The 22,307-nt window shown below is 44.9% G+C and overlaps 1 long non-coding RNA gene across 1 annotated transcript; it reads right to left on the minus strand.

Annotated features, from left to right (window-relative positions):
- Positions 1 to 898: 898 nt before the first annotated feature.
- On the minus strand, positions 899 to 22,017 carry LOC132525470 (uncharacterized). The gene is made up of 3 exons (XR_009542241.1): positions 21,933 to 22,017; positions 2,408 to 2,588; positions 899 to 1,010 (listed from the first exon to the last, which is right to left on the minus strand). It is a non-coding gene; the product is annotated as an uncharacterized LOC132525470 (long non-coding RNA).
- Positions 22,018 to 22,307: the final 290 nt, after the last annotated feature.

Consider the following 22,307-nt stretch of genomic DNA (forward strand, 5'->3'; position numbering starts at 1 on the left):
AGTAAGTTTTAATTGTAATGAGATGCTTATGAATACTGAATTTAATTACCAAAGTTGACGTATGCTGTAATTTGCAGTAATGTCACTAAACATTTTAAAATTCTGATTTCACAGTTGCCATATTTTGGAAGCAAAACATTTCTTTCTTTCTTTTCTGTTTTTTCCCCCCGGTCTCAGGTATTTTAATCAGCTCTTGAAATGTTCTTGGGCCCCAGCCTAGGCACTATGCCTCTGGTGCCTATGGGCAAAACAGCCTGGCTTGTTCAAAGGCCTGGAGGCAAGTGCAGTCAAGCTTTATGCTGAATATGACAAACTTATTTTCTCTGTTGAAGCCAAGTATTTATGTGGAGGATTAGTTGGATGCATACTTCCTAAGGGAACCAACTGCCTTTGTAAGTAAAGTCCTGTTGCAAAAATAACAAAAAACCTATTTCCGTTGGGAGGTGTGGGTGAGGAGGACACAGTGCTTTTCTCGTCACCTGCCAGGAACACCATGCCCGCATTTCATGTCAAAGTCTGTGAACACTCGGTACCAGATGCAGCATCTAAGATATTAGTTTCTATCACAGAGCCAATTCTTACACCTTTTCGAGAGCAAATTCTCATAACTTTTCCAGGTTCTTTGGAGCAACTCAGAACCTTTTCTCTTTTTCACCCCTCAACCTCCCTTGTGCTAGGTGTTGTGTATCGCATCTCTTGGTATGGAGGAAAGGTCCCATCTCCGAATGACGCACAGGAAAAAAAAAACAGACTGAGGCTAAAGACATCATTTTTTTTTTTTTTTTTTTTTTTTTTTTTTTTGCTGTACGTGGGCCTCTTACTGCTGTGGCCTCTCCCGTTGCGGAGCACAGGCTCCGGACGCGCAGGCTCAGCGGCCATGGCTCACTGGCCCAGCCGCTCTGCGGCATGTGGGATCTTCCCGGACCGGGGCACAAACCCGCGTCCCCTGCATCGGCAGGCGGACTCCCAACCACTGCGCCTCTAGGGAAGCCCTAAAGACATCATTTAACCTGAACCAGGCCATGAGAAAAGAAGAGTGGAATGGAATATCCAGCAGGAATGAACACCATGTTTGCAGGTGGTAGTATGAATGGCTCCATTACAAAGGAATTGGGGTTGGCATTTTGCACAACTCAAGGGGGCAACATTCACATAAGGTCACAGTGCCCCCTGGAGTTGGGCAACCTTGTGGGTCTGAAAGCAAAGGGTCACAGGCCTTTCATTTCCAGGGAAATGAGGAACAAAATGGTCCAGGAGAAGAGAGAATATTCTACCAAGTCGCGTGTATGTTACGAACATTCCAACACTGCAATTGATTTCATGCCCAACTCTTGCTACACCTAAGATTTGCATACAGTACTAGGGAGGTTTGGGGGGAAAACCATGATTCCACCCCTGAACCCAAGCCAAACCTTCAACGACTGGAACCTGGGAAAACTGCACTTTTCAATTTTAATCTAGTTTCTCTTTCCCAATAGCATTTAAAGGACAAACGTGTTCTGTTCTGCAGCCCTGGAACTCACTATTCATGGTTAAGTCATTACCTGTGAGGACTTTATAAGGGTTATTGGAAGTTTAGCTTTACAGTAAATGTACTATAATTTACACAATAAAATGCAGTCCCTTGCTTAATTACTTACCTCACCTGTCGGGAGTTTTTCTCATTTCTCGGGTCAAGGTTTTTACTTAGGGTCATAACTACAGAGTTGACATTGCTGTGAAACACTTTTGAATCTCTCAGAATAAGACTTCTTGACAAGAGCAGCTCGCCAAAAACAATGAATGGTGTTTCACAATCTGAGTGGGTGTACTTCATCTAACTAATATGTAAATAAAGGAGTGGTGAGTTAACAGCTCAATACTGGAGGGACCTCTCAAGAAAGCTCAGCTACTAGAAACCAAGGGCAGCTTCACTCAAATCCTGTGACACTGTGGAATTCAGGCTCAGCAAGGTCACTGGGCCCAGACCAAGTGGAGGACAAAGGGCTCGTTTCTCTCTCTGGAGCTCACTCATGTCCATAGCTATGGGACGCCAGGAGGTGCGCTCCAGAGCTGATTCTGAATCCTCCCATGTCCTTTCTATTCCCCACACCTCTTTTTTCCTGTTTAAAAGCACCAGAGCGTTACGCATTACAGATAGTTCCAGAGAGGACAAGATCAATGATGAACTTTTGTCGTGCCCTCTGGTTCACATCAGGGTGAAAGCCCAATAGGCCAGCATGACCTGAGGGAGTAGAACCCCCGAGGTCCAGCCAGACAAAGGAAAACAGGGACCTTAGAGGAGGAAAAATAGTATTTGTAGGTACTGATGGAATCACTGTAACAATAATAATTCAATCGTAGGTAGCTAGCACTTGTCCACACTTACTTAAACATGGGACCTCAGACCCTAGCAAATGCTGCCCACCTTCCAAGTTTTTCTGGGAGCCCCCAGGGGAGGTTCCATAGGCATCTGCATACAGTTCTGTTGTTTTCCATCCAGTCTCTGTGTTGATGATGTCCAGTTCCCAAGATTCCCTCCATGGGCTCCATGCAATCTTGGCGTCTGGGCCAAGGCTTTGTCTCATGGTGCTGTCAGAGCTGCTAACCTGAAAGGGGCCAAATGGTTAGTACCTTTTTATCTGGGCAACAAAGCATCCCAGGTGTCACTGAGCCCCTGTGAAAACAGCTCCTTCTTTCAGCTCTCTGGGAGGGTTCAGACCAGAGTCCCAAGGGGTCAGACTGGTCCATTCTGGAACTGATATCTGAGACAGATGTGCTTTTTTTTCTCTCCGCCTCCTCCCTTTTCCTACCTTTTATTCTCCTCCAGCCCTCCCTCACTCATTCAGTTTCAATGTATCAGAGTGAACCCCAATTATCTACATTTTAATGAGTCACCAGGAGGCCAGATACCACCTTCTGAGAAGCAACATTGTATTCATTAAAAGGCTGTATAGCCTGGTGGCTGAAGCCATGAGTCACACCTAGATCTGAATACAGGCTCTACCACTTACTGTGTCCTTAAGCAAGTGGCTTAATGTCTTTGTGGCCCAGTCTCCTCAATTACTAAATGGAGATAATAATAGGACTTAGTTCACAGGGCTGTGGTTGGAATTCCACGAGATCATTCATTTATATCTTCCTTGTTTAAATACCTTATTGAGGGACTGTTCTAATGTTAGGGATACAGAACAGAACAAAATACCCAAAACCTTCGTCCTCATGGAGCTTAAATTCTAGCTGGGGAAATAAACAATAAGCAGAAAAATAACATAATGTTGGGGAGAGATACATTCTATAAAGCATAAAGCCTGATTAGGATATGGAGGGTGACAGGGAAACAATCTGATATAGGATAGTAAAGAAAGACTTCTTTGAGGAGATGGCCTATGAGCGAAGACCTGATTGTAAAATACTTAGCATAGTTCAAGCATAGAGTGTTCCATAAATGGAGTCATTAATAATATTACTTTCCAGGTTCTCATCTTCGAGATGCTCTTAGGTTATATGCCTGAAAGCGCAGTAGGTGCTTTGTTTTATTTTTTTAAAATACATCTATTAAATGACACACACAAAAAATCAACTCATTTCACAAACAAAACCACTGTTATTTTAATTACTGTGTCTCATTCATTCTTAGTCTCTAACCCCTGGGCACCTTCCTACTGGGTGCCAGAGCTAGGTCCAGAACTGGGTATTTTAACCACTGGTACATTACCCCACACATATCTGTCAGAGGCGTAGCAATACACTTTGTAGAGTGGATCCACTATTTGCTTTCATGGAATCTGGACTACACATATCTGTCAGAGGCGTAGCAATACACTTTGTAGAGTGGATCCACTATTTGCTTTCATGGAATCTGGACTACACATGTGGAAGGAGGTAACGGGAAGGGCGGTGAAGCACATTTAGTAGACGGCACTGTATATCACTCAGGAGCAACATTCTTTTGGTGGTGGGTAAGCCAGCGCAGATGGTATCACTGCAGAAGTATCTCAGACTGCTTTGGAGCCATTGAAACCTGGTATGGCTGTAGAACAGACTTTTCCAAAGTGTGTTCCTGGAAACATCTGTTCTATGAAGTTCCATGTTCAAAATCTTTGGGAAACACTGCAAACTAAATTTCTCTCCTGGAGATTCTCAAGACATATTAACAAATTAGATGAAAGGGCTTGAGAAGTTCTGCAGTAAAGAAATCTTATTATCCCTAATTGACCCAAAATTCTCTGATCATAGAACTGTTTTCTCTCTTAACACTTATTAATTTGCACTTTTTAACACTTAACATTGTACTTTTTGCAATGTTACTATAAAGACACTAAATTTTAATCAACTCATCACAATGTAGACTTCTACAGTCTAGAAATAGCACAAGAGTAAGCAATTAGTAAATATGGGGTGAATGACTCCATATAAGGGTCACAATAGGTGAAGCTCCCATTAAATGTCCATTCAACTTATATTCAAATTTTTATATACAAATGAGTGCTCTTGCTTCAAGTATCAGAGAGGCACTGACATAGAAACATAGTTTTGGAACTCTGCTTTTTGGGACTCATTTTCAGAATCCAAAAGTTTGGAGGTGGAAAGTAATCTTAAAGAGCATTTTTAACCACCAGTTCTGAACCATGTTGTCAAGACATTGTGAAATTCGTTGAAAATATTTTTTAAAACACATTAAAGTACTATAGATTGTGAATAATGTTTTTAAAAACCAATTAGAACAGGGCTTCCCTGGTGGCGCAGTGGTTGAGAGTCCGCCTGACGATGCAGGGGACACGGGTTCATGCCCCGGTCCAGGAAGATCCCACATGCCGTGGAGCGGCTGGGCCCATGAGCCATGGCCGCTGGGCCTGCGCGTCCAGAGCCTGTGCTCCGCAACGGGAGAGGCCACAACAGTGAGAGGCCCGCGTACCGCAAAAAACAAAAACAAACGAAAAAAACCCAATTAGAACAACATCAAGCTTACCCCTACCACATTATCCCGTATCTACCCTAGTGCATTCCAATATGGATTCTTGAGTGGGAGGGAGGGAGGGACGGAGTTACAGCCAGCCTGCTGGGAATTGCACATAACTTGCAGCTTCTCTTATGCGTGCTGAGGGGCACACCCTTGGGAGTATGTCATACATGTAAATCTTTTCTGTCATGTCTGTTATCAGATGAAATAAGGTTAAGAAATGCTGAACCAACACTAATACCATATTTTACATATGAGAACATGGAGGCCTGGAGGGGCAAAATAACATGCCTGGATCACTTGGCCAGAAGAAAACTCAGTAGAGCTAAGACCCAAGTGCCCCGTTTTCTGGCTCTGAACAACTTGGCCTCATTTGAAGCACCTGTCTCAGGTCACGTTCCCTGGATGCAGAGCCTGAGATGGGAATTCTAGTATAAGAGATTTATTGGAAGAGTGTTATAGACCCCACACATTGGAGGATCCTTCTGTGTCGCCCAATAAACGGATCAGTTTTTGGGTGGAATATGCTTTCTCCTAAACCCAAAAAGGCCTATTTTTAACCGTATAAGTTACAGAGTGCAAAAACTTGACCTTGATTTTAGATAGGATAACCCAGCATGCCCAGATCACTGGACCCCTGAAAACTTCACCATTGTGGTAAGTCGCTGAATCTTTATAGTTTTTATCTCCTACTCCTTGAAGCACATGAATGTTGCCAAGGCATCCGGAGAATTTGCCACCTCTCAGCATTGATAACACGATGTCATCAATATAATTCTGCATAATTGGCAGATGGTTTAGGTCCCTTTGGACTACACTGTGACAGAGGCACAAACTGTGAATGTATATTATTTTTCAATGCATATACATGTCAGCTGCTTCTGATCCTTCTTTCTGATGGGTATTTAAAACCACGTATTTGCCGGGTAATAACTGAATACCATACACATGAAGATGTATTAATCTACTCTAGTGAGAAATAACTGCAGTTGGGGGGTCTTACTTGGCTAAGTTTGCAGCAGTACACTGTCCTCCCAATGACCCACTTCTTCAGGGGCCAGACTGATAAATTAAATAAGCATACAATGGGGGCCATCCCCCTACATCTTTTATGTCTTCTAGGTCGGTACCAGTCTGCCATTCCCCCTAGGGAATGCACAGGGCTTTGATATACTATCTTGAACAAATGGTGCAGTTTTGGGGACTTACACATATTTGACATATGAGAACATGGAGGTCTGGAGGCCTTTTGTACTATAATTACTTTTATTCTACAGGTCAAAGATCCAATGTAATTATTCCGCAAATTGCTAAGAATGTCTATTCTATTTATACATTTGGGAGTTGGGGGAGTGATCGCTGGGTTGATCCGTGGTCTCAGTTTACTAATGGTGAGACAAGCCTGGGTCAGGATTCAACTTATTACCTGACTTACATGTGCCCCTATTTTAAAAGGGGTCATGATAGCACTTTGGATTCTCAGTATTAGGATCACCTCTGACCTTATAGCACTTGAAAGAACTGGGTATTTCCCTTTCCCCATATGTAGTTACCTGGGTAAATAGCAATACATCTTGAGGAATCTCTACAGTATACATACTTATTATGATGCTGCAGTATCTTCTCACATGGGAACCCAGCCCCTTTTGCTGTCAATGGGTTCTGGATCTGAGAATTGACTCATGTCTGGAAACTGAGCAGGAAATCCTGATTTTCTGGGGGGCTGACCTCAGCCTTCTTTTCATCCATTCTTGATCTCTTTTGATTTTATGTGTTAAGCAAATATTCTTATTGACTACAGTCTATCTTGGCCCTAGAAACAACATGACCTATTAGCTACCTTCATAGGTAGCTTCAGGTCAGACCTCCCTGGGTGACATTCCAATAACATGGCTCATTTCGGTAATTACATCCACCTTGCTTCTGATGGTTAAGAGTTACCACCTGGCCTCTGCTCTTCTGCGACCCTATTATTCTCATCAATACTAGGGAGTCTAGTTCTGGAATAGCGTCTTCTATTATCAGCTGCAGCCTAAAGAAAACAGCCTCTCTAGAGCTTCTCGGTGATTCTGGTACAGCCCCTCCCAGTGCATTCCTTTTCACCTCAGGAGATGGAGGAAGAGAGTCAGCTCCTGGTTTTGCAGTCTTATGTAGCTGACCCATTCTAGCAAGTTCAGTTCTCTGAGACTTTTTTTTTTTTTTTTGCCGTACATGGGCCTCTCACTGTTGTGGCCTCTCCCGTTGTGGAGCACAGGCTCCGGACGCGCAGGCTCAGCGGCCATGGCTCACGGGCCCAGCCGCTCCGCGGCATGTGGGATCTTCCTGGACCGGGGCACGAACCCGTGTCCCCTGCATCGGCAGGCGGACTCCCAACCACTGCGCCACCAGGGAAGCCCCTCTCTGAGACTTTTGATCCCTTCCCCGCAGTTACCAGGCAGTCTGGCATCTCTATCTCATTAATTCAACCTATCACTTTTTCTAAGATATGAACAACTACCACAGCAGTATATTAAACATGTCTACTGAGGCCCTTCACCCTGTATTGACAAGTGTTCCCTTAACCTCCCACCTTCATGCAGCACCCTCATGACCTCCTCCTAAGCATATTCGCCCGGTTCCACTGGCACATATTAACCAGTTTCTGTACCTTCTTTAACATGTAATTCCTCTCCTCCCTTTGCAGGCTTGTCACTCCCCCAGTGGTGTTATGCTGAGATTTGACCTTAATGATAGGTATGGTGACCTGGAGGAAGAAGATGATAGCCGATCCCGATAAAAGCAAGCGCTCTCTCTTAAGGCACCAGCCTCATTTAAGACTCAGTAGTATCTTCAAGAAGAGGGAGGGGGACTCCATCCTCTAACAATGGGGAGTGGGCCATTTATGCATGCCCAGGGGGTTCAGGGAAATCCAAAATCTGAGGGTTCAAGGTCCTCAAGTGCATCTCACCAGGTGTCTGTATTTCAAGCCTTAGAGTTCTTTTTAGGGTTCTTTTCCTACCAGTGTCCGGTCTTTGGCATAGGATGTTTTCCTAAGCTGAGAATTCAGCCCACGTGGAAGTCCTGCTTATCCTTGTAATTAGGTTGTGTGCTTGCCCTTCAGCTCTGTCTGCCCTCTGGTTGCAGAAGAGGACTGTCTCTAAGTGCCACCAAAGAGGCCCTCAGCTTTAAGTTGCTGACTGACACATCTGAGCCTTGCTTTTCTCTCTTCAGTGAATCAACAGCACTTAGCAGCAGCCTCCCAATTTCACAGTCTTCGGTTTTGCTCCGTGCCTCTCAGATGCCAGGGACATTTTCTCCTGCATCCTCATGCTCACCGAAGGTGGAATTCTTAGCCATTGCACTGCTATAGCAAGCCAGAGACCACGGCCACTGTTGCTACCAACTGTCTTAGGTAGAATTCCCTAAAAGCAGAGCCTAAGGTGGGGATTCTCTATTGAAAAAGTGCTCTCAGGAGAAGAGAAGTGAGGGAAACAGAATAGGGCAAGAGAAAAAAGCGAAGTAAGGATATGGTCTTAGCTGAAGACTAGCATCAGTCTGGCCCCTCAGAAAGCTCTGGAGCAGGCATTTCATCCCATAATTGGGTTTCCTTTGAGGCAAGGACGTCAGCCTTTTATATCTCTATGTTTGTCATTGGCTACTGGCTGCCCTCAGGGTGTGAAGGGGCGTCTAACCTATGGGGTTGGCCACTCTTTGTCAGCAGAGAATGCTCTGAAGAAGGGGCAGCTTTACCCACAGAACCTGGGGGGTGGGCGCACCAGCCAGGTGAAGGGGAAATAGGCAGGGCACTGACCGTGTCCACTCCAGATAACTTCTGTAATCACTCCTACTCCCGTGGGAGAAGAGCTGATATTAGCAGAGAGCCAAAAAGTTATTTGGATCTAACCCGGTAAATTAGCTTAGTGAACAATATAGTATTGTGGGGGTTTTTAAAAATGCAAATAACATTTTTAAAGGTGATAATAATGCTCTATACAAAGAATTTCCTCTTTTCCTTTGTGGCTTATAAACTACTCTGCATGCAAATCCCATAAAGGAGTCCCAAATACTTTTTTTAAGTGATATTATCATTAGACTAAGTGTCCATGTGATCACTCTGATGTTGGTAACACTTACTTTGAGCCATAAACACAAGAATGTGTGAATGAAAATCAGGTTACTCTCATTAGATAAAAATAGATCATAATATGGATAATTTACACTAGAAGAAATACACATGGCCAAAAAAAGATTTTAAATGCCATTCGGCTTCCCTAGAGGGGAAAGAGAAGTCTATCACGTTTGCCAAAGTATCAGTGAGGATGAAGTGAGATAAATGCTCTTCAGGTATCTAGGGTGCAAGTGTGAATGAGCACAGACTTTTTTGGAAGATAATTTGGCAATATGTATCAAAATTTTGAAAATATTGATACACATCCCTCCCCCGACCCAATAATTCTACTTCTAAGAACTGATCACAAGGGAATAATCAGTGATCCCAGAAAAGCTGTATGTTCAAGGATATTCATGTGGTATTATTTTATGTTAGTGAAAAATTGAAAACAGTTGAAAACTTAAATGTCCAAAAATTATGGAATGAGTACATAAATTCTGCAACATTCGGATGATGAACTACTGTACATGAGGATGGCCTAAGTTTGAATTCCAATTTTGTCTTTCCCTAGCTCTATAACCCTGGGAGAGTTAATTAACATTAATTATTTTTCTTAAAATGGAGATTATAACTGTTCCTATCTCAGAGGGTTGCTATGTAAAGAACTTAGAACAGCGCCCAGCTCACAGAAGTGCTATTATTATTGTTTAGGAGATACAACATAAAGGTATATTAATGTCTTATGTAAATCTATAATATATTAGCTAAGTGAAAAAGCAGGATACAAAGTACATATAATATGATGCCAATTTTTTTTATGATTAGACATATTCATAGGCCAAAGACTAGAAAAAAATCACTAAACCACAAACATTTTGCTCTCAGGATCCCTTTATTCTCTTGAAAATTATCACAAAGAACTTTTGTTTTTGTGAATTATATCTATGGATGGTTATTATATTCAAAGTTAAAATTAGAAAGTTTAAAAACATAGGTATGCACCAGCACATAAGCTTTTAGAGTGATGATGTCATGACATGTCCTGTAGTTTCGGGAAAGCTCCACTGTACACTCAAGAGAGAATAAGAGTAAAACAAACAAATAATGGTTTGGTGTTATTATTATTAAAAGAATTCTGCCTCTGTGGACCTCCTAAAAGAATCTCAGGGGCCCCCAGAGGGTCTTTGGACCACACTTTGAGAATATTGCACTAAACCACTAACTGTTAGTATAAATCATTTATACATTTTTTTATATTCTGTATTTTTCAACCATTCTACCATGAGCATGTATGGTTTTATAATCACAAAATGTAAGAATAATTTTTAAATGTATTTATTATAATTATGCCAGGTGAACACGTATTCAGTTAGATCAGAGTTTCTTCTACCTAAATGACAGTCCTGCATTTTCCTGAGCTCCGAGGAGTGTGTTTCTCAATTTTGTGAGACATCTAAGAACACAGGAACCAATGGTTCTATGTAATTGAACTTACTTAGGATGCTTTTCATGTATCCAAGAATCTATTAAAGAAAAGGCTGTAGAAACTCTCAGGAGGAAGCCAGGTCAGACTGGGAGAGTCACTGATGGGCAGACTTTCTCTTATGTGCTTATGCACAGAGTAGGGGCATTCACTCTTATAAGCAATTTAGCCACAGAGGCACAGAAGCCTGTTCCCAGTGTCTTCATCCATTGTGATCATATGGTCACAATCAATGGTCATTTTATTGTGTTCACGCCTATGTTCTCAGGGCCTAGTATAGCACCTGATGCACAGTAGGCATTCAGCATTTGCTAAATGAATCAATATATGAGTGCGAGCCGTCTACAAGCTGGCAAGAGGTGCTATAATAATAGTTTCCATGTCAAGTGCTTTACATACATGGTCTCACCTCATCCACCTGTAAGTCACTGAAGTGGAACTCTTATCACCCCCACTTTCCAGACAAGAATACAGAAGCTTAGAGAGCTTCAGTCACTTGCTCGAGGATACCCAGCTATGATACAGCAGAGCACAGGTTTGAACTCAGGTTTGTGCAGGGCAGAGCCCATGTTCCTGACTTTATATACCTTCTTGACAGGCTTCTATGATTTCAGGGGTGTCTGAAGAGGCCACCAGCCCAGAAAATGCCTGGAAAGATCACCCGGAACTCTGGCAGTAAAATCCCACCCTTGGAAATTCCTGCTTCTGACTGAAGCCTGTAAGATATAATTTTCTGAATATAGGTTACAACGTGTGTGGGGATGGCACAGGTGGGAAGAGCTAAGAAGGAACCTGGAGTAAGTTGAGAAGGGGATGTAGAGAGGTTAGGACCCACCATGGAGGTGCGGAGAAGCCATAGCAACATGAAGCTGGAGGAACTGAAGACCCAGACAACCATCTCTCCCTCAGGTGTCCTGGCAACTGAAATCTGGGAACCAATAGAAGGCAAAGCTCTCTTAATGAGGTGAGCGGACACGAGAGCTCCCTGGAAACCACGTCTGAGAAGAATGGAGGAAGCAGATGGGCTCCGTCTTTCTCAAGTCAGTCAAAGTCCCTGTGAAAACCTTGCTCACCCAAGGTGGAAGCTTTCATTCACCCAACATCTCGGCAGAACCCCAAGCAGTACACTATCTATTCGGCTTCCAGTGAACGCAATCAAGACGGAGTCCCAGGAACCAGACAAAAAATGTCTGCTGGTGAAAAAGAACACTTTCCTTAAGGAACTAGGGAGTAGGGGGAGGAGGTGGAAGTAGGAGCCTGGCCAACAGGTGAAAAATTCAAGAAGAACATGACCGACGAATCAACTGAGTGATTGGAAAGGTTTTCTTCAGGCACTGTAGGAGGAAAATGGATTTATTTGGTGAACAATGTTTACTGAGTGTGTGGTAGAATGCTACACAGGAGCCAATACCTATGGGGCATGTGCCTGGAATGTTATGTTGGCCCTACCTCCTGACCTTTGCATGTGTTGTGCCCTCTGCCTGACCTTTCCACTCTTAACCTGGCTACATCAAATTCACCGTTTAAGACTCAACTCAGAGATTACGCCCTCCAGGCAGCCTTCCATGGTTCCTACCACCACCTACCCCTTAAATACCCATCCAGGTATGGATCATGCGGTGAGTTAGCCATAATAGCCTGTGCTATAGTTTTGCCCTTAATAAACTGACTCCAAATAATCCGTATCTATGACTGTCTCCCTGGCTAAGCTGACATTCCTTGAGGGGCTGTGTCTATTTTTTTTTTTTTTTGGCCGTGCCACGTCTTAGTTCCCAGACCAGGGATCGAACCTGGGCCTTCGGCAGTGAAAGCGTGGAGTCCTAACCACTGAACTGCCAGGGAATTCCCGCCGTGTCTTATTCTTCTTTGTCTCCCCAATGCCTGACACTTAGGAGTAGCTCAGTAAATATAAGTTGCATTAATTTAGTTGATTCTCCACCCCCCACACCACTGACTAATCAAATGCATTTAAGTAACAGGCAACTCTTACTGGACTGGAGAACATAGTCTGGAATCAGACCAGAGCTCTAGTCCTGACCCCACCACTTTCAAGACCTATATATAGCCTTAGGTGAGTTACTCAACCGCTCTGAGCTTTGGTTTCCTCGTTTGTGAGTGGAGTTAAAACCCTCCATCTCAAAAAACTGTTGTAAGGATTCAATGAACTGATTTAAGTCCCTGGCACATAGTGGATACCAAGTAACAATTAGTTCCCTGTAGTAATACATTATTGGAAAAGGTCATGCAAAGGTTGGCAGGACCAGGGACTTGCCTGGGCCTTGATAAGGAATAAAGTTTACTGCCCTCCGGGGGTTTCTTGGGTAACTTGGGCCATGCTAGCTCCATATGCTCAGCTCTCAGCTGGAGTCCTCAGTCGTCCCTGAAAGGGGGTGTGTGGAACCTGTTCCAGGACACAGCTGAGAACAGCCCACCACCTCCTCCTGGGGCAGGTGCACATCAAGGCACGCCAACGAGACGGGACTTTTGTCAAAAGCACCTCAAGGTAGAGAAGAGACTGAGACCACCCTGAATGACAACAGGAGGGGCTGTAGGAGACACAGCCCCCATGGTCAGGTTTGCCTCATCCCCGTCCTAAGGCCTCTCCAGCCCCAGCCTGGGAGAACAACCACAACACTGAAAACCAGCTTACAGGCCAAAGAAGGGAAAAGGTGGGATGAGGAAGAGAGCAGACGTATTTAGGGGTCCAGGGCCCTTGGGTGGGGGTGATATGTGACTAGAGAGCTCCCCAAAAGAGTGAGTTTCCCTGCAGGGCAAGGAGAGGAGATGCCCTTCAACTGGTGGCTCAGGCAGAATCCATTCCTGGGCTCTGAGGGAGCACAGCTGTCAGCTTCAGACCAAAGGAAAGAACAGCTCTATGAGTCCTGGATTCACTGTTAGTCATCAGTGAAATATCGTGGGTAATGGGCTGTGCCTTCTGCCCTTCCAACGTTAAGAGCAAAGTCGGGACATTTGGCAGAGACTGCTAGTTGTTCCCTGATATCCATTCTTTCCTTCTTCCTAAGCAGAAGACCACTCTCCACATTTCACCTGAGCATGCAGCTACCCAGAACCAAGACTACATTTCCCAGCCTCCCTTGCATCTAAGGCTGGCCGTGAGACTAAGTTCTGGCCCACAGGATAGGTGCAGAAGCCAGTGTGCAACTTCCATTAAATGTTCTTAAAGGTAGGGGATGTGCCCTCCTCCTTCCAATTGGCTTGGAATGTAGATGTGATGGTTGGGGCTCGAGCAGCTACACCAGACTATGAGGTAGGATCTTCAGGCTGAAGGTAAAGGAGCAACAAGCTAGAAAAATTCTTGGTCTCTGAAAACCATGGAGTTGCCATACTAGGTGGCAATGCATACCATGAAAGGGAAATAAACTTCTACCTCTTACTTTGCGTTCTTTGTCACTCACTGTCGAGCCTAATCTTAACTGATACAAGGGCCTCCTCAATAGTTTCAAAAGGCAAAAGCCTCCACTTCCCTGGGAAAGAAAAAACAACTGCAGGTTCATGATATTAACATCTGTTGAGGGTTTACTATGTCTCAGACTTTGTCTTAAGCACTTTGAATGCATTAGTTCATGTAATCCTCACAATAATCCCATGAAGTAAGTTGTTATGTTATTCTTGTTTTGTAGATAAAGAAGCAGGAATGAGGCAATTTAACTCACTCAAGTTCACAGGGTAAGTAGTAGAACTGGTATGTGAACCCAGATAGCCAGGCTCCAAACCCAGACTCTTAACCACTATAGTAGCTAAAATTTAATCATATCAGAGTCCAAATCAGGTTGCTTTTGGTGTTGCTTCTCTTGGTTTCTATCACCCAGCATTGTTTCCATTTATCATTAATTTCAAAATGGAGAAGTAAACGCATTACTTAGCACAGCAGTTTGGGAGGAGATTTTCTGAAACATAGGACCCGTGATAGGAATGGAAGTGCAGGGTAAATGGATAAAAAGGGGGCATTTTATCAATTGGGTACCCCCTACTCTAAATTGGCGGTCTTCAAACATTCTGAGTGGCATGAACCTATCAGCATAACACACAATTTGGGGGCACACAGTCCCCAAACCATGAGTGTATGTGTGTGTCTCTGTGTGTGTGTCTGTCTGTGTGAAATTCACATGTATGGCTCTGTGATTAGATTCTCGTGGTGGGTACTGTGGTGATCTGTCCAGATTCCCTCTTTAGAGCTGATGCCTCCGTCTCCTAGAAGTGGGAAGGTCGGTTGCTAAAGCCTCACGGTTGCAGTCCTCACTGGAAACCGCCCTCCGCTGAAGGAAACTGCTCATCCAAGGTCATGATCTCCCAGGGTGTGGCCTGCAGCCAGTGATTGATGGGGGTGCAAAAGCCCAACTCCTTTGCCTTAATTCAGGACTGCTCTGAGGGCCATCCCAGCTCCAGAGCTCTCTGTACGATGGCTGAGGCCTCTGTCACACGTGCGTTCAGGTCAGCTTCCCCCACTGCCCAATCCTGCCGTCCTCACGTCATCACAGGTGTATCACCTGAGACCACTCCCACTCACCTTCACGCAGCTTCACATTTCAGAGTCTGTTTCCAGAGACCCAATCAAATAGACCTCCACATTAAAACTCAAACAAGGGTGAGGTGAAAATAAATATAAAAAGCTGTAACATTTTCCATTTACACCCAGCAGTTGTCTTGTGCACCCTTGGGCTGTGCCTACAAGCTTTAGAGATGATTCCTGAGGCTTATAATTTAACACATTATTCACATTAATCCCAGCCCAGGGATAGAAACAGAGGTCTGGGAGGAGGAGGAAGAAAAAAAGGGAGTCCTTGCCTGATCCTTCCCACCCAGTTCAGATTCTCCTGGCAGGGACACTCACGGCCCTATTTCCTTCTCCTCTGGGACATTCATCACACTTGTGTAAACTTGTTTAACGACTGTCTTCTCAAAAGCCTAGCGATCAATGAAGTCAAGTTCTGTGTCTGTCTTGTTCATCGTTGTATACTTAATACCTAATAGTTCCTGATATTCAGTAGATGCTCAATAAATATTTGCCTATTGGGAGGGAAAGTGGGAGAGGAAGAAGAGGGAGAAGGAGGGAGAAGGAGAGGATGGAAGGGTCAGGAAGGGGGAGACGCTTAATCAGGATCTGTTCACCCCTCATTGTCAGCAACCAGTGTTACACAGAGGCTGAGCCCTTTCCCAGCTATTTCAGTCCAGCGGGTCCTAAGGACTGCCTTGAACCTGGAGGGTCCTTCACAGGGAATACAGAAGGAGTATGTATCCATTGGTTCATCCAGTAAATCCCATAGAACCTACCATGTATCAAGCAACCTGCTCTGCTCTGGGGATGCAGAGGTGTGTGAACATAGACAAGGGCCCTGAGCTTGTGCAGCCTGGGCCTGGGAGTAGACATTAATCAAACAAAAGCACAAAAATATATCGGCAAATTATGGTAAGTACTCTAAAGGGAAGTAGGGGCATGCCCTGAAAATGGCCGAGTCTGCTGTGCATTTGGGGCGGGGGTGGGTTGAGGATGGCAGGGAAGTCTGCTCAGACATGGCTTCCCTGTCAGAGGAGATGATGCTTGAGCTGCGATTGACGGATCTGGTTAGTTGGGCCAGTGTTTCTTGACCTCGGGACTATTGACATTGGGGGCCAGATAATTCTTGCTGGGGGGCGGGGGTGTCCTGGGAACTGTACAACCTTTAGCAGCAGCCTAGACCTCTACTCACCAGACGTTAGTAGCACCGCCCCCAACGCCCCATCTATGACAGTCGCAGTGTCTCTGGACGTTGCCAGATGTCCCTGGGAAGGCAAGATGGCTCCCAGTTGAGAACCGCTGAACAACAGGAATAGTTGAGGTGTTCGGGGAAGGGAGAAGGGCAGGAAGGGGAAAGGTATGGGAGGAGTCATATCTGCAGGGACCCCAGGGTGAGAAAGCAGTGTGGCTGGAGGTGCTGGCCGACAGGGCCAGGCCCTGCAGGCTGAGAAAGAAAGAAATGAGTTGTCTGCTCCCTGGTAAAGAAAACAGAAAATCACACAGAGAGAGAGAGGGTGCGGGCCTACAAGGCTACTGACAGCATCTCATGACTAATCACCGGAATCCAAATAAGCCTCGGGCTTCCCTGGTGGCTCAGTGGTTAAGAATCCGCCTGCCGATGCAGGGGACTCAGATTCAAGCCCTGGTCCGGGAAGATCCCGCATGCCGCGGAGCAACTAAGCCCGTACGCCACAACCACTGAGCCCACACACCACAATTACTGAAGCCCGTGGACCCAGAGCCCGTGCTCCGCAACAAGAGAAGCCACCGCAATGAGAAGCCCGCGCACTGCAACGAAGAGTAGCCCCCGCTCGCCGCAACTGGAGAAAGCCCACGCGCAGCAACAAAGACCCAACGCTGCCAAAAATAAATAAATTAATTTAAAAAAAAGAAAAGAAATAAGCCTCCAGAAATCCGGAGCACTGAGACAATATTAATTGAGCTGGGTTAGCACATGCAGCGCATGCACCCGGCTCCCGGGGCTGATGAGGGGATGACAGATGAACCCAAGTGGGGCAAGAGGACGCGCCAAAGGCTCCATTTAATAAATCAGCTGACACTCCCCTGCATTTGCATTGCTAATGGCGGTACCTAAACCCCAGGTGTTGTTGCAGAAACTTGTCCTGCTGCTGCCTCCCCATCTGTAACTCCCAAGGGAGTTGGCAAAGGGTAGCAGGGTGCTGGGTGGTGAGGTCTGAAACACATTTTAAAATCAGCCTGGAGCTGGAGGATAACGACATGTCCAAAAGATCTGGCCACACATGTGTAGGTTTGGTGTCCTAACGAGCACCTCAAAGCCTGGGTCACAGGGTCCCCAAGGCAGAGCTGTGCTGGAATGGGGCACCAGGGCATCCAGCCCCCAGATGCCTCCTTCTCGGGCTACTGAGCTCCCAGACATTCCACCATGAGTTCATTTGCTAACCAGAGAGGACCTCCAGTAAGTGGAAGTTAACCACTTTGGATCTCTGTTTCTTCCAGTCCATGCTGAAATTTTTCTTTCTTTTTTCCTGTGGCGGCAGGGGGTGGGGGGTAGAGGGGGGCGGCAGGGAATACTGAATATCAGAATCATGTGGGGAGCTTTTTCAATATATACCCCATGCCCCATCGGCGCTAAAATTCCCATATGCTCTCAAGGGGGTGTGTCCTTCAGGATCAGTGTTGCCATTTTTCCTCTTGCCTCAGACTCCAATATAATTTGATACGACACTGTCCCTGATCCTGTCTTTATTTAAAATTTTGTTATTTTTTTCCTTGTGGATTTTTTTCCCATTAATTTGGATTTTTAAAAAATATTGCATTAGAATATTATTTATCTTGATGACTGAAAATTTTAGGGCCCCTTAAATTTTTATTTTATTTTATTTTATATTTAATTGTGGTGAAACACACCTAACACAAAATTTACCATCCTAACTATTTTTAAGTGTGCAGTACAGTGGTATTAAGTACATTCACATTGTTGTGAAACTATCACCACCATTCATCTTCCCAAACTGAAACACTATAGCCATTAAACAGTAACTCCCCCTTCCCTCCTCCCCCAGGCCCTGGCAACCACCATTCTACTTTCCATCTCTATACATTCGCAACTCTAGGTGCTTCATATAAGTGGAATCACTTGCCTTTTTGTGACTGGATTATTTCACTTAACCTAATGTCCTCAAGCTTCATCCATATTGTAGCATGTATAAGAATTTCCATCCTTTTTAAGACTGAGCAATATTCCATTGCATGTATGTACCACATTTTGCTTATCCATTCATCCAACCATGGACACTTGGGTTGCTTCCACCTTTTAGCGGCTGCACCATTTTCCCTTCCCATCAACAGTGCACAAGGGTTCCAACTTCTCCTCATCCTTGCCAACGATTTTTCCCTTCCCTTCCCTTGCCTTGCCTTCCTTTCCCTTCCTTTTCTCTTGATAGCACCCATCCTAATGATGTGAGGTGTTGTGAGGTGGTAGTGCCTCTTAAATTTTGTGCCCAAGGAGGTGTCTCACTCATCTCACTGCAGTCCCCACCCTGCCTCCTAGTTACAGGTTGACTTCCTGATAAATATGTGTTACATCCCACAAGTGGGCTGGTGTAGGAATAAATACTGTGCATTTGGATTAGAAGCCTGGTTTCTAACTGTGTGACCTTGGGCAAGATACTTAACTTGTCTGTGCCTTAGTTTCCCCATTGAGAAAAGGAGGCAAGTACTTCTATTTACCTGATAGAATGGTCATGAGGATTAAGTGGATTAGTATATATAAAGCTCATAGACATAGTAACCCTTATACCTTCTGTTATCAAAAATCTCACCCAATGGATGTAGCTATTTGTTTTTAATAAACATCACTTTGGAATAATTTTAGGTTTATAAAAATGTTGCAAAGACAATACAGAGAATTCCCGTGTATACAACTCCCTCTAACATTAACATCTTACACAATCATGGTACATTTAAGAAATTAACATTGATACATTATTATCTAAACTACAGACTTTATTTGCATGTAACTGGTTTTTCCACTAGCTGTCCCAGGATCTAAGCAAGAATACCACGTTGCATTTAGTGTATAGCTGTTTTTGTTTTGCTTTGTTTGTATTTCTGTATTTTGCCTGAAGAATGTTTTTAAGAGCTGGAATTTGAAAGCCCTTAGATAGGACATGGTTCTCCATTCTGCCACAATCTTCCACCACTCCCTACTGTTCTGTGCCTGCTTCCGACATCTGCATTTACTGCCTGCCCCTGGAGACATGAGAATCTGTAACCCTGGATTAGCTGATGGCTCAATCCCTTCCCCTCTTAGAGACTGTAATTCGGTGATTAATTCTTTGGGGTCTGCAGAAATCCTCTATTAAAATTCAAATACTGTCAGGGAGCTAGTTCAATTGAACCAATTCACAGATAAACATCTTAGCAGAAATTAGTTGATAGGGAGGATGGCCTTACGGGCTAGTTAGTAAAAGTGCCTGGAGGTGAGAAGCGTGCCTGGTAGGGAGATGGACAGGCACCTCCAAGGAAAGGCTGGCCAGGCTGTGATGCTAGATTTATCCGTCTTGTATCTTGGGCTGGGCCCTGCCTGTGATAGGCCCTGATTCTTACTGCTCAGTTATGTAACAGATCTCCCACCCACCACCCCAGGGCTCCCTGGCATCATGGATCTGTGAGCCCAGCAGAGCCCAGCACGTTGCTAACTTGGGCCTCTCTGCTGGCTCTGCCTCATTCCTTTCCAGAATGTGGGTAACTCAGGTCCTTGGTGGTGGTTGGGAAAGAGGCTGGAAGAAACTCTGCCACCAATTTATTAAGGAGTTTCTCTTTACCCGGGGCAATGTAAAGTGCTAAATCAGGGTTTGAAAGTGAAGAGCTAAACACAGCAGGGGCAGTATTTTCAAACTTATTTTTTACTCAAAAATAGACCACCGGTTATGAGCGATCAACTAGCTTATTTTAGTCTCCATATTTTTACATACTTGGGTGTGCGTATACAAAAGTTCACGTAAGAGTTACTTGTCTTGTATCTGCATATTTAGAGAATTGCACTTATTGACTAATAGCATAAATACTCAGAAAAAAGAAGAGAAAGTTGATTATTTAAAAAAAAAAATTGGGCTTCCCTGGTGGGGCAGTGGTTGAGAGTCTGCCTGCCGATGCAGGGGACACGGGTTCGTGCCCCGGTCCGGGAAGATCCCACATGCCGTGGAGCGGCTGGGCCCGTGAGCCATGGCCGCTGAGCCTGCGCGTCTGCAGCCTGTGCTCCGCAATGGGAGAGGCCGCAACAGTGAGAGGTCCGCGTAACGCAAGAAAAAAAAAAAAATTGAGAATGTTCCCCTACCTTAGTTTCTTGCTTTTGCTGTGGGTAAAGTTTACAAGATGCCTCTAATATCAGCCACACGATTTCCCCCTGTCCTCACCCTAGTGCTTTTTTTGGTGCTACAGCATAGTTGGGAAATAGGATGGACCAGACAGACCTCTTCTGAGTACTGGCTCCACCACTAACTGGTCATGGGAAATTGGGCAAGTTACTCAACCTATTTGTGCCTCAGCTTCACCTGTGAAATGGGGATAATTGTAGCACCTGCCTCCCAGGGTGGTTGTGAGATTAAAGAAAAGATGGGGGAAGCAAAATGTAGGGGAAAAAAATAATTTTCTCTTTACCCTTCTAGGTTCATGGCTGAGACATCCCTGTAATAAAAAGATTAACAGGAGAAAAACAAGCACAAGTACAATAACGTGTATACCTTCTGTATACGTAAGTGGTACCCAGGAAAATTGAGTAACTCTCCCGAATGGCCAAAGCCATCACCTTAAATACCATCTTCAGCTAAAGACAAAAGAAGATGTTTGGGGCGGCAGAGTCAATTACGGCAGGTGACCAGGAAAAGCAAAGTAAACAAGAGTAAGGTTGTTATTCCGAGTTCTTAAAGTCGTTGCCTTCTCCAATGATAAGAGTTTCTAGGGATTTAGAGTCATCCTCCTCTTCCTGGTGCAGAGAGGGATGGATACACCCTTACAAATGGAGAGTTCACTTGGAAATGTCTTTTACAAAAGGGTAACTTCTATTTGGTTTTCAGAGCTTCTCCTGTGTCTGCAATTTCTTAAAACTAACCAGCTCAAGGTAATCCTTTGCCAAAGAGACGTTTTTTCAGCTGATTTCCTTTCTTTCTTTCCTGTTCTTTTTTTTGTGTGTGGTACGCGGGCCTCTCACTGTTGTGGCCTCTCCCGTTGCGGAGCACAGGCTCCGGACACGCAGGCTCAGCGGCCATGGCTCACGGGCCCAGCCGCTCCGCGGCATGTGGGATCTTCCCGGACCAGGGCACGAACCCATGTCCCCTGCATTGGCAGGCGGACTCTCAACCACTGCGCCACCAGGGAAGCCCTCTTTCCTGTTTTTTTTAACACCTTTATTGGAGTATAATTGCTTTACAATGTTGTGTTAGTTTCTTGTAGTCTTTATAAATGTGTGGGAGATAAAACCTTGGAAATCCAGACCTACTGAGCCCAAATCTCCTGCTCTTTGGACACAGAACTGACCCTTCAGAAGGACCCTTCCTCTAGCCCCATTTTACAGACAGGAAAACTAAAGCCATGGAAATGGAAGGCTTTTTGGTTTCAGTTTAGGAAATAAAATTAGGAAAAATAAAATTTAGGAGATTGAAAAAAAGTACCTGAAATAAAAACACAAAGAGATGAAACAGCAGGGCCAGACTAGATAGAAGCTAGACAGAGCGTCCGCAAAAATGTGAAGGCTGAGAAGGTTAACAAAACAGTGAGCTCACTTCTGACAGGTAACTGGAAAGAATAAGCCGTGTTGTCATACTCCTCAGAGGCTGGCCCGGCAGCTGCCAACATGCCAACAGCAGTCCCCCGTGCCCCCCACCTCCCCATGCACTGCGTGAGGCTCCACGCTCCTTACCTGTACTGAGCCGTGTCTGGGGGATGCTCCCACCAAGCCCCTGGAGAAGATTTGCTCTGAGCTCCCTTTTTTCCCTTTGGCTCCTTGTTGGCTGCAGTCGGCCTCTGCCACACCCTCCCCTGCAGACGGATGAAGTGGGAATGTTCAGAAGGTACTGTCTACAAAGAAAGCACCTTTCCTGAAAGCTGGGGGCTGGGGAATCAGCATATGCTGTAGCACATTCTGGATCCTTCCAGAAACATGGTTCCTCTTCTCCAGTCACCCCTGTATACCTTGACTTAGGTTATACGCACACACACACACACACACACACACACACACACAGGGAAAAAGAGGAAGGAACAAAGACTTCCTGCTTCCACTACTGGTCAAGCA

This window comes from Lagenorhynchus albirostris, chromosome 9, assembly GCF_949774975.1.
Source record: "Lagenorhynchus albirostris chromosome 9, mLagAlb1.1, whole genome shotgun sequence".
NCBI lineage: Eukaryota > Metazoa > Chordata > Mammalia > Artiodactyla > Delphinidae > Lagenorhynchus > Lagenorhynchus albirostris.